The sequence below is a fragment of the Dreissena polymorpha genome, chromosome 8, assembly GCF_020536995.1.
Source record: "Dreissena polymorpha isolate Duluth1 chromosome 8, UMN_Dpol_1.0, whole genome shotgun sequence".
NCBI lineage: Eukaryota > Metazoa > Mollusca > Bivalvia > Myida > Dreissenidae > Dreissena > Dreissena polymorpha.
The window spans coordinates 31,630,136-31,644,762 of record NC_068362.1 but is presented as its reverse complement, the minus strand read 5'-3'; the positions used below and the strand labels follow the sequence as shown (position 1 = coordinate 31,644,762).

General features: G+C 35.0%; 1 protein-coding gene across 1 annotated transcript in view; it reads right to left on the bottom strand.

The window, feature by feature from the left end:
• LOC127841392 (uncharacterized) overlaps positions 1 to 14,627 on the bottom strand; it is a 605,785-nt gene that overhangs the window by 338,485 nt on the left and 252,673 nt on the right. The window lies entirely within an intron of this gene.

The window sequence follows — 14,627 nt, the reverse complement described above, 5'->3', positions numbered from 1 at the left end:
ACGGCGAATATAAAAGTAACGCTTGGCTTTAATGGCATTATATTTTTCTTGCAGTTGATTACATAATTACAAGTACCCTATGTTTCACTAGTGTACATTATTCTGATTTGCTATAGTATATCATTTGACTGGGCTTTAATATTCAATGAAGCGAGTTGCCTCCACGAAGCGCACGAGGAAATCAAGCGTGGGACTACTTGGATTAATTATGCCATTTGCGACATGTACACAGTCGAAACTGCGAATTGGAAAAGGAGGCGCTTACTAAATTCATGCACGAATAAATCCCAAATTATATTGTCTTTTAGCCAAACCATTGAAAACATATGCACATGCAGAATGATATTACAATTACATGTATAAGAATTGAAACGCTCTTTTTTTCGCTTCATCGATGTAAGTAGGTTAGTTTTGGTATTTGATTCGGCTTTATGCAAATTAGTTCCTCACAAAAAAAATGCACATTTTTAACTAGAGACAACTTTACATCTTACATTTAAAAGACCGAAAAGCGCGTTCAAGATAACACTTCAATAGATACAGTGAAGTATCAATCAGATACTATAATGGTGAGCATTAAAATCCGATTCAATAAAAGCTTTATTCAGATTTAACAAAAGTTGAGCTTCAAATCTTCGCATAGAAGCTGATAATTTAAATTATAAATCTTTTATTCTAAATGTCAAATTTAAAAAGATGAGTTATAAAACAACATAACAGCTAATGAGTTTCAAACCGTTCTTCAGTATTTATTCAGAAAAAGTAAGACAAATGAAAACAAAGTTAAGGACATATGAAATGGTCAGAAGTTGGTGGGGTAATGTAATTGCTTGCATTAACATTCTATTATGAAGTTTGGAACAATTTGCACAATTAAAATAACATATACTTCAGTGATACATGAACCAGTTCTAATGAAAACTATCAAAAAAAGTAAATAATAACATGTTTTCACCTTATAAACCACTTTCTTCTTGGGCTTTGGAAGTCCTTATTTTCATGTTTTGTTCATAAATCTATTGACACCAGCTGGAACCTACAATTTATAGCCATGTCCGGAAAACTGTCCCGCCCCCTGGCGGCCATGTTTTTTCAACCGACCAAAACCATTTTCAAACTCAAGAAGTGACATATCCTTTACACAAACATTTTGGAAAAGTCAATGCGACTTCTAGAGTATTCACAAGGTCTTTATTTTTTGACCTAGTTTTCGACCCCACGTGACCAGTTTAGAACTCAATTGAGGTATGATTTGGGCAAATGTCCTGACAAAGTTTCATGAAGATCGGACAAGAAATGCGGTCTCTAGTGTTCATAATGCAAAGGTTCACGACGGACACAGGTCAATCAAATATCACCATGAGCACTAAAGTGCTTATGTGAGCTAAACACTGGGCAGCCAATTTGTTGACATAGGCATTGAAAGGACCAATAGCTGTTGAAGGACGAGGCGCTGCATGCATGCATGCATGGCATGTCTGTCTGTATGCATGTATGCATGCATGCATGCATGCATGTATGTATGCATGTATGCATGTATGCATGCATGTATGCATGTATGCATGTATGCATGTATGTATGTATGTATGTATGTATGTATGTATGCATGTATGCATGTATGCATGTATGCATGTATGCATGTATGCATGTATGTATGTATGCATGCATGTATGTATGTATGTATGTATGTATGTATGTATGTATGCATGCATGCATGCATGTATGTATGTATGTATGTATGTATGTATGTATGTATGTATGTATGTATGTATGCATGGTTGTATGTATGTATGTGACCATATGCACATCTTGGTACTTCTATAGTTTTAATATACATTCAATTAGTGACTGCTGAGTGCAGAAACCTTAAAGGTTATACCTTGTAGTGCCTATGGCATCAAGGGCAATAACTCATCGAATCAGAATGATTAACATTGACATGAATAACATTGTTTTGTAGTTTCATTCAAATGTTTTGAGAATTATAGAAATGGTTAAAGTTGAAAAAAAACAAAAAACATTTGAACGTCCATCATTGGGAGAAAAAATATATCATAAACATACAAACATTATGGAAAATAAGTCATCGAATCAGAATGATTACATTGGCATGAATAACAGTGTTTTGTACTTTCATTCAAATGTTTTGAGAATTATAGAAATGGTTATAGTTGAATAAAGAAGAGCTGTCTCCATGGAATGACATATGCCCCTGAAAAATTCTTTGATAGAGTTATGAGCATTTTTCGAAACCTAAACGCTGCTTTTGAAACCTAAACGCGGACCGTAAGTTCAAGGTCAAGGTAAAAGGGGTCAAAAATTGTGTGCGAATGGTAAGGTCTTGTTCATATACGCATGCTTACCAAATATGAAGGTTACATCTGAAGCGACATAGAAGCTATGAGCATGTTTTGAAATCCTAACGCAGATTTTAAAACCCAAACGCGGACTCTTAGTTCAAGGTCAAGGACAAAGGGGTTAAAATTTGTGTGCGTATGGAAATGCCTTGTTCATATACACATGCATACCAAATATAAAGGTTACATCTGAAGTGACATAGAAGTAATGAGCATTTTTCAAAAAAGTATGACGGACAGTCCGATCACTATATGCCCTCCTTCGGGGCATAAAAAACAAAAACATTTGACCTCCATCATTTGAAGAATAATATATCATAACCATACTAATATTAAGATAACAAGCAAATTCCTTGAATTGATATCCCTGCCAAATAAATTGTGTTTATGGATGGATGTAGAACTAAAAGAAAAGATATAAGTGAAGGGTTGTGCCTTTCTCAATTATTTTCTATAACTCATTTGATGGGTTTGCAGACAATAAAATGCAGTTATTACAAAATCCTTTGATGCATAGTAAATAAATAACCTAATAATGAATCAAATTTGTGACCTTTGACCTCAATGTGTGACCTTGACCTTAGACCCTAGGATTATGGGTGTTGAATGTGAACACCCCCTGATGATTGAGATCAACTATGGCAAGTTTCATGGCTCTGACTCATGTGTTAATGGAGATAAAGCTCTTAGCTTATATTAAAAAGCATTTTTTTTCAAGATATAAATGGCCATAATTCCATTATTTACAGATGTTGAACAGTGCCATTTTGCGTGCATCATCCTCTTATCCATATATATACTCATACCAAGTTTCAATAAAATCCGCCACAGCACTTTCAAGGTATGGCTCCGGACACAAAAGTGCCGGTAGGACGGACGGATGGACAACGCCAAAACAAAATCCCTCCGCCTATGGCGGGGAATAACAAAATCAAGATTAACAACAGACATATCTTGTTTAAACTTAAAAAAGTGTCCCTCAATTAGGTTTATCTGAAAGAACTGAACAAAAGTGTCACTATCTATGTAAAAGCCATACAGCACAAGTGTATGGATGAATCGTATTGAAAGTACTGAAGTACGCTCAATAGAACATTTGCGATAAAAACTGAACTAAAAATGAGCAAAAATAAATAAAACAATATAGCACAATAAAAACTGAACTAAAAATGTTATTTCACAGTAAGCCGATATAAACTAATCCGGCATGACCATATTATTTGGGCACCATATACGCTTCCATCATTTTTAAACAACGACCTTTGTCCACATAAATTATATAGACTCCTTCAGTTATATCGCCATGTCAACATTATGTTTCTTGCAATTCATCAAGATATATGTCGTCATACAGTGAACAACACAGAAATAGTTAAATTTACAAGACGGCTAAAGGTTAAAATATCGTCAGAGATTTAGGCTCTAATGTCAACATGCGGGTTGTTTAAGTCTTGACAACTTATCTTATGTCGACAAATCAACATAATTTTAGGCGTCATGCTCTTTTGAAAATGACTTGCCATCGTATTTATAGTCGACACGATGAGTTATATTTGACGACATGACACCTTTTTCATATCATGCCGTCATATAATGTTTACATCATCACAGTATAAGGGTGCACCATATACGTTTCCATAAGACATCGACATAACATATGTCGACACATATATCGCGATATATATCGTCAATATGATATTGGTGAGATAACGTAGATTATGTCGACCAAATACTTTTTCGGGAAAAGCCGGAAACATTTACGTCGATCCTTTAACTAAATGTCGTTTTGACGAGTAAAATTAAGTGGGAAAAACCTACAAAACTATGACGACATACCATGTTATTTCACAGTAAGTCAATATAAACTAATCCGGCATGAGCATATAATTAGAGTGTACCATATACGCTTCCATAGTTTTCCCCGGGGACCAGCTGATGTTGTTTAATAATAAACAAGATAAGTATTGATGCAAAGCATCAAAGGGCGTCGGGAATTTCAGTGTGAAAGGCACTCAATGAAGTTACATGGAACGATTTTTTTCTACTGTAAATATTAATATATTGGCCGATGATTTTTTTTAAAAATAGAAAAATATACTGGTGTAACCATTATCTGTGATATTGTGTTATAACTCGCGAATAACAATTATTTATGATGGTGTGTTATAACCCCCAAATAACCATTATCTATGATTTTGTGTTGTAACTCCCAAATATTTCATAGTAAATTTTATTTACATTGGTTTCCTTTTTGTTATTGGTCTCCGTGTGCAGTTTTCATAAATGGAACAGAACTGTGTAGGTTTTAAAAAATCTGCTTCATCTTGTAAGCGTAATTTCGTATTTTTTTATACTTCAAGGGAAGATGATTCTGATTTCTGAACTTATTCTTACATTGCTCATTTACCATAGGAGTTGAGTACTCATTGATATGAAAACACTGTAAAAGTTTGTACAACAATTTGAATGAAAACTGTAAATTGTATAAAGAAGCTGCATTTCACAATAATTTGAAATTCAGTAAAAGATCATAATAGATTTATTGCTCCGAAATTCATCATTTTCAATAGGGTTCGAGTAATACTGATATAAAACACAAGTTTGGAAAGATTCAGACGAAAGTTGAGAAATCTTTAAACAAGTGGAAATTGTTTATTTTGTCAAATTTAATAGAAAAAAATGCTGGACTAATTTGTTCCGATGTTTCTCATTTTAAATGAGGTAAAAATGCTCATTTATATGAAGACACTGTAAGCTTGGAAATAATCTGATGAAAAATGTTGACACAATCACATAACCAAGCAGTTTTCACTTTTATTTTTAAATTCAAAGAGATATAATTCTGGACTTATGGTCCGATAGTGCTCATAAAGAGTTTGGGTTGGGTCCTCATTGATAAAAAAAACCTGTGAAAGTTTGGGAACAATCGGATGAAAATTTTGGACTTCAAACAAGGATTTCAAAATTTCTCAAATTCTAAGGAAGATAGCTATGAACGTAATGGTCGGATAATGCTAAAGGGCCCATACCACCTGGATAGTAATACGTGTCGCGCTTCGCGCTCTATATGTGGTTCTTAAAAAAACAACTCCGAGGAGTGCTTGACTCTAGGGAAACGGGTTGCTGGGACACAGCTCCTCCTTGATAAGCGGCTGCTTCCTTTAACGCAACTTATTGTTACAATCAATAATACGTGTCGCGCTTCGCGCTCTATATGTGGTAGGGATAGGCCTATGATAGACAACCATAAAAATACATGGATGATAGATGTGTTGTTTGCATTTATTTGTTAATAAAAACACGTGTATTTTTTTATAAGATATTTAAGTGATGTAAGAAATTTTAATCAACGTTGTCACCACGTTGCATCCATTAACTTTAATAAAAATGTCCAATTGTAGTAAAATGGATTTAAAAATGTCTACATATTAACCTGACTGAATACATTGTCAGCCGCCGTACCATTCCGCTCGTGCCGGAACCCGGTATTGAACCTTTAGATCACTGTTGCGTAAACAACATCAGTCTAACGCTCTCCTAACTGAGCCATTCCGGCTGACATTTTCTTATGTACTGCTATTTGGTGAAGTTGTTTATAGCGATCGTTATTATATTTCCATTTATAAACTAATACATTGTACGTTTTAGTACCACTACGCCATCCAATAAACTTGCTTGCGCGATAGGTCGTCAAATATCGTACTTCATTATTTCTCCGCTAAATAAGCAAATAAGAAAAAATAAATAAATATATTTTGATTATGTTTTGTTTTTATACAAAACATCATTTGTTTTTATACAAAACCAGAAAGTTTTGCGTATTTGCCCAGTCCCTGTGATCTTTCCCCTGTGATCAGTTATGGATCAGTTATTAATTAAAACAATTAGCTTTGCATTATTGGCAATAAATGTTGTAATAATAGTAATAGGCACAAACGCAGTACTTATTTACACTAATTTACATAAAAAATCACCACTGTGCAAGATATTTTTAAAACAAAAATATATATATTGATCCGTAAAATAACTTCTCCTCCCATAAGCGAAAAAAAATGCATTACATACTAGTCGCCGCCCTCCAGGGCGACGCCAATAAACACTATCATATACACGCTTATTGCGCGCCGGCATCATTACTTGGTCTCGCTGCGTCGGTTATGAGGTAAACACAAGTGTCTGAAGGTAACGCGTCAATAAATGTGACGATGTCCAACACAATTGTCGACACGGTGTCGTCACTTGTAAATTAGTTGATTTAGGCTACGGTTCTATAATTGATAGTAAATCATTGACCCTATTGTTATTGATGAAATAAACCCGCAATAATAATGATTGTAAAATAATATTGTAAAAATACAATCACGTTTATTTCCACTGTGTCCTTAATTCTCACGGATATTGTACTACAGTTCATTATTAATTCTACATAAATCATATTGACTATGCGCTGTAAATTGTATTCACCTGATGAACTTCGTTCTGGGAAAACTGGGTTTGATTGATGTGCTAAAAGTTCTATCCCAGATTAGCCAGTGCAGTACGCGCAGGCTTATCAGGGACGATGCTTTCCACCTTAAATGGATGTTCTTTAAGAAGATATCTCATGAAAACAAAAAACAAATCGCAACAAAATGATAGTGTCGTCCCTGATTTGCCGGTGAGAACTGCACAGTTTTATCTTGGATGACTATTCACTCTCATGCATTAAGCCCCCTTTTTCTAGACCGAGTACTATATTAATTACGCTGCGTATAATGATCGTTACTGTCATAAAACCCACCTAGCTATGTTAATACACAGTTGTTTAAATTGTATTTAATTTTCGCTCTTAACATTACACTAGACAAAGCAACTCAAAGATTCATGTGTATGGCTAAATGACCATCTGTTGTGTTCATTATAAATGTAACATAACAATTACGTTTTTTTTTCTTAACATTTTTTTTCTTAACACTAGACTCTTATTTTATTGTTTTCAGGCGGAAGTGGCGTCACGGCGCGGCGGAAGGAAGACGGAAGTAAGGATCTATGGTTCAAGGCGGCCGTCACGGATTCATGCGCATCCTCCTGGGGCTGCTTGCAGTGCGCACGCTCAGAACCGACTCCCGTCAACACGTCTGATCAAGATTTGGCGCCAGCGGGGTCTCAACAAAGCGCAGCTTTACGTCATTGATCATTTTATCGATTTATTCAACGAATTTTGTTCGAAATAAAAGAAAATTAAATATAAAGAAACAGTGTAAATAAGGTTTTTTTGTAACTCGTACAGTCGGTATCCGGAGAAATAACTTAGAGGAACCTCATTAATACAATTTCCAACGCGGAAATGTGGTATTGACAAGTACGAGTGAAAGCTTCGATGTGTTGAATTAACAAAATATCCAAAATCCCCCTTTAAGAAATTATGTTTATTTCAGAAACTGAAAATTTCATATAAGCAATAATAAGGATGAATTATATCACGTGTATATGTAAACTGATATGGAATATTGGTATATGTATTTGCGTAACCTAACCGCATTAACGTTATGAATCGATTTTCATTTCAAAAACAATGGGAAACTAATTTATGTTACTATTTAAAAAAACAAACAACACATGGATGCCACCGTTTTGATGTTCTGCACTTTGTAATAATAATGATTGATAAATGTCCCATACGCAATGTTAAATTGGATTTCGGTATACGCTCGGCGTAAGAAAGCGTGTAAAACTTCCAAATTCCAGTTATACAGCGCTATTCGTGCCAAATAAATGTGGACAGAATGTTCCGTTAGTATTTTCGTATATAACATGGGTAAATACCAGTGTAAAAGTGTTAGTTCATAACTAATACTACCATTAAACGTAGTAACAGGTTGGATTTCGGTAAGCGTTTGGGAGCGTGTTTAAAGTACCGAAATACCCGTAGCTAATTTTCTTTATAAACTAATATTTTTTGCATTTGCATAATCAATATATGACACAATACCCTTTTACCAGTGTTAGAGGGGCTGAAAAAAGTCCATAAAAATCATCCGGAATATCGCATAATATATAGGCAATCTATAGGCAAAGAAGTCACTTTGGTGTTAGCTTGTCTAGGTTTCCTAACCGCTAGGCCACGTGACTAAGTGGGCGGAGCGATCATCGTCCCTGGAGGCGAGATGTCAATTATAGACACGTGATGACATATGGAATAATCACGTGATGATATAAAGGTCGAGGTCAGCCGATCCAAGTTCTCGAGTGTTTGAACACGCGCACAGCTTGCAACGAAGCGACTTTTGGACAGATAAGAGACCGCACGATTTCGCGTTAAAAACTTTAAAGCCACGTATGTATTTGAATGAAGAATCTAAGCAGATGTATTTTGACTGAATTCTGCAATATCTTTCTGGCATCGTTGCGGTGCCGAAGAAGGTCTTAAGCAAAAAGGGGACCAATACGGCAATCAATACATGTGTCGCCCTCTTTGTCGTTGTAGAGGGCATATTTGTTGTTCTGGCGTTTTGTAGTGTGTACTTTGTAACCCGCCGACACGAGAGAACGAAACATATACATAATGTACCCGAAATGGCAACAAAGGGGCGCTATACGAACCTAATGAAAGTCGTATTGTCTCGCATCAGCGGATATATTTATCGTTCTTGCTTGTTGTCGTGATGTCGACTTTCAAACCCGTCAACACATTAGCGCGACAGTGATTATTGGTTGCTGCACACAATTACGCACCGACGTTTGCTTTTGAAAACACGGTTAAGGCAATCTGTTAAATCGTCTAATCGCGTTTTTATACAAGTTTTGCTTACATAATGTAATGCCTTAACATTTTAATTTCGAAAGCTTCGGTAGCTCCACCAATCACATTTCGTGTAGACAACATCAGTTTTAATAATAGTTTAATGTCGCTGATTTTAGTGTTTAACGTTTTATGCGTATCGCATGTAAGTTTTTTTTTGAAAGACCGCTTAGAAACGCCAAGACGTTCAAACAGTGAGCGAGAAAAGCTATACTATACAATGCCTTCTGCGACCGATATTCATGTGAATCACGCTTCGGAAAACGGGGCTTAATGCAGGACGACTTTTCACTGTTTTGTAACTTTTTGTTTAACGGAAGTCTCTTTCTTAGCGACAGTATAGCATTGGCGGAAAGTTTCCTCTCTGATTTTCCGGTGCGGACTGCAGAAGCTAATCTGTGACGTCACTTTGTGCACATGACTTAAGCCCCGTGTTCTCACAGCGAGGTTTACTTATATACTTGGGCTTTGCTCTGTGAATAGGGATTAACATTCAAGTGTGTAAAGTGTTGTCCTAGATTAGCCTGTGCAGTCCGCACAGGCTAATAATGGACAACGTTTTCTTCTTTTATGATACTTTTCGATTGAAGAAAGTCTCTTCTTATCAAAAATGCAGTTTAGACGGAAAGGGTCGAAGTGATCAGCCTGTACAGACTGCAAAAGCTAATCTGGAACGACGCAATACGCATATGCACTCAACCACCTTTTCACAGAGCACGACCCGTATATATATATATAAGATTTGTATCGATTGCCCCGGCAATGTAAGATGGTTTTAAGACTCGTTAGTTGGGTTTTGGGATACCGAAATCCGTCACTTCAATTTCATAATACAGCCAATGCCTTGAATACAAGGCCCTGACAAGGAAATTACACATCATGGTTTCGACAGACAGCACTTGAAATGAAAGTGATTACAGCATTTTATTCAAGACAAACTTACATGTCGATGTTATCAATATGTTTCCTTTTACAGCATGTTTTCTTTAAACGTATTTATGTAATTTATGTTTTATCGCAGTCAACGCAACCAATTGTCAATGTCTTTTATCATAATTGTCAAATTTATCAGCTGGAGCGATTAACAAGTCTGTTAACGGGATTTTAAAGGATTATGCCGCCGTTTGGCCGAGACGTGCACGTGACGTAATGTTTCTTTACTCGTTTCTGATCAAGTTTCCCGTTCCGCCTGGCTACAATAGATGATGTATTGGACAGCGAGGGTAATTATATACACAGTCATGTTTACAGATATTTCAAATAACATTTGTCAGTATTTTAATAATATTCTGAACGAACTTTCATGTTATATATAGTTCTACTCGGGATGTTTTACTAACCAAGAAATGTTGGGTTGACGGTTGCGGGAGGGTGGGAAAGGGGCGGGAGGGGGTTTGGGTCAGGTGATCACCAAGGCCGGTTCGCCGACTATAATCAAGCGCGGCGTGGAGGACAGCGTAAATCGGAGATCCACCGGGAACCAATTACATATTACATCTATGGAAGAGCCATCAAGAGTCAAACCATCGGAAGCTGTAATTAACTAGCAAGGCGGTAATGATGTGATAGAAAATCTGGCCGGCAGTCTTTGAGCATCTTGCGCAGTGGGCGAGTCGCCTGTTCTTTATTAAATTATTAAAACTTCACCGCGTATAATTCGCCTTTATAAATAGCATCGCTAATATGAAAGCCTGTGTATGGTTTATGTCTTCACTTGATTTATGAAAGATGTAGTCGTGTTTTTCCAGCCCGAACATGGTGAAGCATGTTGTTTTATAATTAGAGAAACGTTTAACATCTATACCACACATTATCTATTATGAATTTATAAAAGGATGCACAAAGTTTGTTGACGAAATAAAATTTCGACCGCTAACGGTTAATGCCATGCCAATAAAGTAATCTTATTTTATGAGTGGCTGTCTTGTCGTCATATACAAGAACTTTCTTCCAACATCAATATTTTATTTTAAATCTTAAATCGCATCGTGTTACTACGTCAAGAAACAATGAAATAAAGATTCATGTAGACGGCTCTATCTCAAGGGAAGTAAACTAGTTTCGTGACCATTTATAACGCGCGAGTTACATCCCTTAAAATAATTAACAATTATTGTTTACAAATATTTTTTATTAAAAACTACATGTATTGACATAGTAATATACACGTGCATTTACGAGAATAGACTTTGAATCAGAATATTAAAGTTCAGAAGACAGTATACTATATCACGGAAGTAAATCACTAGCGCCACTTTTTTAAATATTAGATTATTCGAATACTTTGATGACTTTATATTCTATAAACACGTTTACTATTCTCTGCGTTATTTTTGTGAATGTGTGAATTGCTGTTTCAAGACATAATTAAATTAAACTTTAAAATCTGTGAACATATTCCCTTAATATATATATATATATATATATATATATATATATATATATATATATATATATATATATATATATATATATATATATATATATATATATATATATATATATATATTTAGCAGGCAGTATTTTCGTGTGACTCTAGTTACGCACAGGTGTATCGTACCATGCGATACTATGGAGTATTTTTCTGTTTATATTTAAAGCGGGTATATACGATTTTGTCAAATATTTATGAATTTATATAGTTGTGTAAAAAACTAATTATATATATTTCAATATAAATTAAAATAAAAATTAAGAAGAATATGTGTCGAAAAATGCGAAATAAGCCAGATATTTAATTCTCAAATTTAAAACGGCTGTACAGCTGAATTCGCCAGCATGTATATCATACATGTACAATGTGAATCTAAACTTAGTTTAACGGTTTTTTTGAATTTCTGCAACGATATCTATTCATACGACACACGCACACTAACTCCAATCCTATTACAAAGACGAATGCTTCGGTTATTGTAGGAAAATATGGTCGTCACAATCGGCTCGGGCCGCTAATTTGTCTTTGCTGCATTTTATGAAATTCGGCTTTAATGTATAATTTTTCTTGTCTATTTTGTGTAATTGTAACATATTTTATCAATATATTACAAATAAACACATATACAAATCGTATATACCCGCTTTAAAGCTACTGATCTATAAAATCATTATAGCAATCAGAATCATAATAAACCTTTTACTAATTTCTTCTTATCCTCTTTTGACATCTTAATCACCGTCATTGCCATCACTCAACATCTGCACGGTATTATTTTCATCATCATTATAAATGTTCACGTAATACAAATTAGCATGATCATAATCAGTATATATTTTACAAACGACACATCCGTGAGACCAGTTTTATAATTAATTAATTTGATCCAAATTATCATACAATGCATTAGTTGCCAAACGCACGTCGAATGATTGTATAATAATAAAAACAAGCGAAAGTGATAAGTGGCACTTCCTCAAACAAATAAATATAACACGACAAATCCATTCTGATTAATATAAGAACCTAAACCTGAACCGACACTGTTGAAACTGTATGAAATTTAACATAAGGCTAGTGGATTTCATTGATAAATGTTGAAGGTTCTTGTCAAGGACACATATAATTGAGAATGTGGCTTAATGCATGAGCGTAAAGTGTCTACCCAGATAAGCCAAGATAAGCCTGTTAAGTCCGCACAGACTCATAAGATAGAATCTTGCCACTTTCATGGAATTTTTCGTTTAAATGAAGACACTTCTAAACGAAATTCCGGTTATAGCGACAATCCTCGTAACCGATAAGCCTGTGCGGACGATACTTAATAAACATTCATTAAATCAATTTTTCCGAGAGCGCGGCTAATTTCGAACAGAACATTATCTGTAATTAAGTATTTATTAAATTGTTAATGTACCTATAGTTTTTATATAAATAAACGGCAAACTGTTAAGTTTTAATAAATATAAAAGTTTTCGCGGTGAACATTTAGTTTGCGTAGATTACACGTGAAAGTAGTAAAATTGTTATGATTGAAATGCCCCGCCTGCATTCACACTATCGATTAATGTAAGTTACTGCATGCACACTATCGATTAATGTAAGTTACTGCATGCACACTATCGATTAATGTAAGTTACTGCATGCACACTATCGATTAATGAAAGTTACTGCATGCACACTATCGATTAATGTAAGTTACTGCATGCACACTATCGATTAATGTAAGTTACTGCATGCACACTATCGATTAATGTAAGTTACTGCATGCACACTATCGATTAATGTAAGTTACTGCATGCACACTATCGATTAATGTAAGTTACTGCATGCACACTATCGATTAATGTAAGTTACTGCATGCACACTATCGATTAATGTAAGTAACTGCATGCACACTATCGATTAATGTAAGTTAGTGCATGCACACTATCGATTAATGTAAGTTACTGCATGCACACTATCGATTAATGTAAGTTACTGCATGCACACTATCGATTAATGTAAGTTACTGCATGCACACTATCGATTAATGTAAGTTACTGCATGCACACTATTGATAAAGTGCTCGATTATTTCTGACGTCACATGAGAGGAATGTGTTTGAAAAATTAATTTTGTACACTTAAACTATTTTACCAACGATGGTACACTGTATCTACATACATTCATGCGAGAAATTTGGAAATATTTAAACTTACAATTGAAACATAACAAGCAGTGTGCACAATGAGTCGATGCCAGAAATTTGTATAGTATGAATTTTAACATGCCACAAAGTAGCTATGATGAATTCGAACACAAATGGAAAACAATAATGTATTCAATAACAAATGTTACGTGTCCTTGAGTTTGTTGCCATGATACTTGCTACATGTATGTAGCAGCAATAAACATGGCGTCATATTGGGCTTGCAGTTGTTTACGACTAAATCAGCCGTCATTATGATTTATAATGTATAACTGCAATTTAGGCATTTTGGGTCTATTGACCAATTTACGTCATTGTAAAGTTCGTGGTAATATATTACTTATAAAAAAGAATGAACACCGAACACACAGTGCGTATTACTCACACACAAGCATTAAGTACAAAAAAAGAAACATCAGTCGTGTTTCAAACGTGCAACAACTTCTCCAGACATTAATATGCATGTTTTGAATAACCATGTCTTCTAGACGCAAGTTTTGATATAACCATGTCTTGCAGACGTATGCATTCATGTTTTAATATATTATGTCTTACGGACGTAAGTATTTACGAGTTCGAGGCTGCATAACTCTGTAGTCGCATGGAGATTCGCATGTCTGTGTACATAATGGTTCTTTTATGTTTATCATTCAGATATCGAATGAATATGTTATATGTCTCATCAACGATACATTCATCATATTCATCGTCCGCAATAACAACGTTGTTGCGTAGAAACCAGGCATCTAAATGACCTATCCATTTGAATATTTGGATATGTTTCACTGTAACACCCCTTAGCGAATTCAGGTCCTGTTGGATGGGAATATATTTTTTCGGACGAAAAAATGTTTTCCCTCGTCC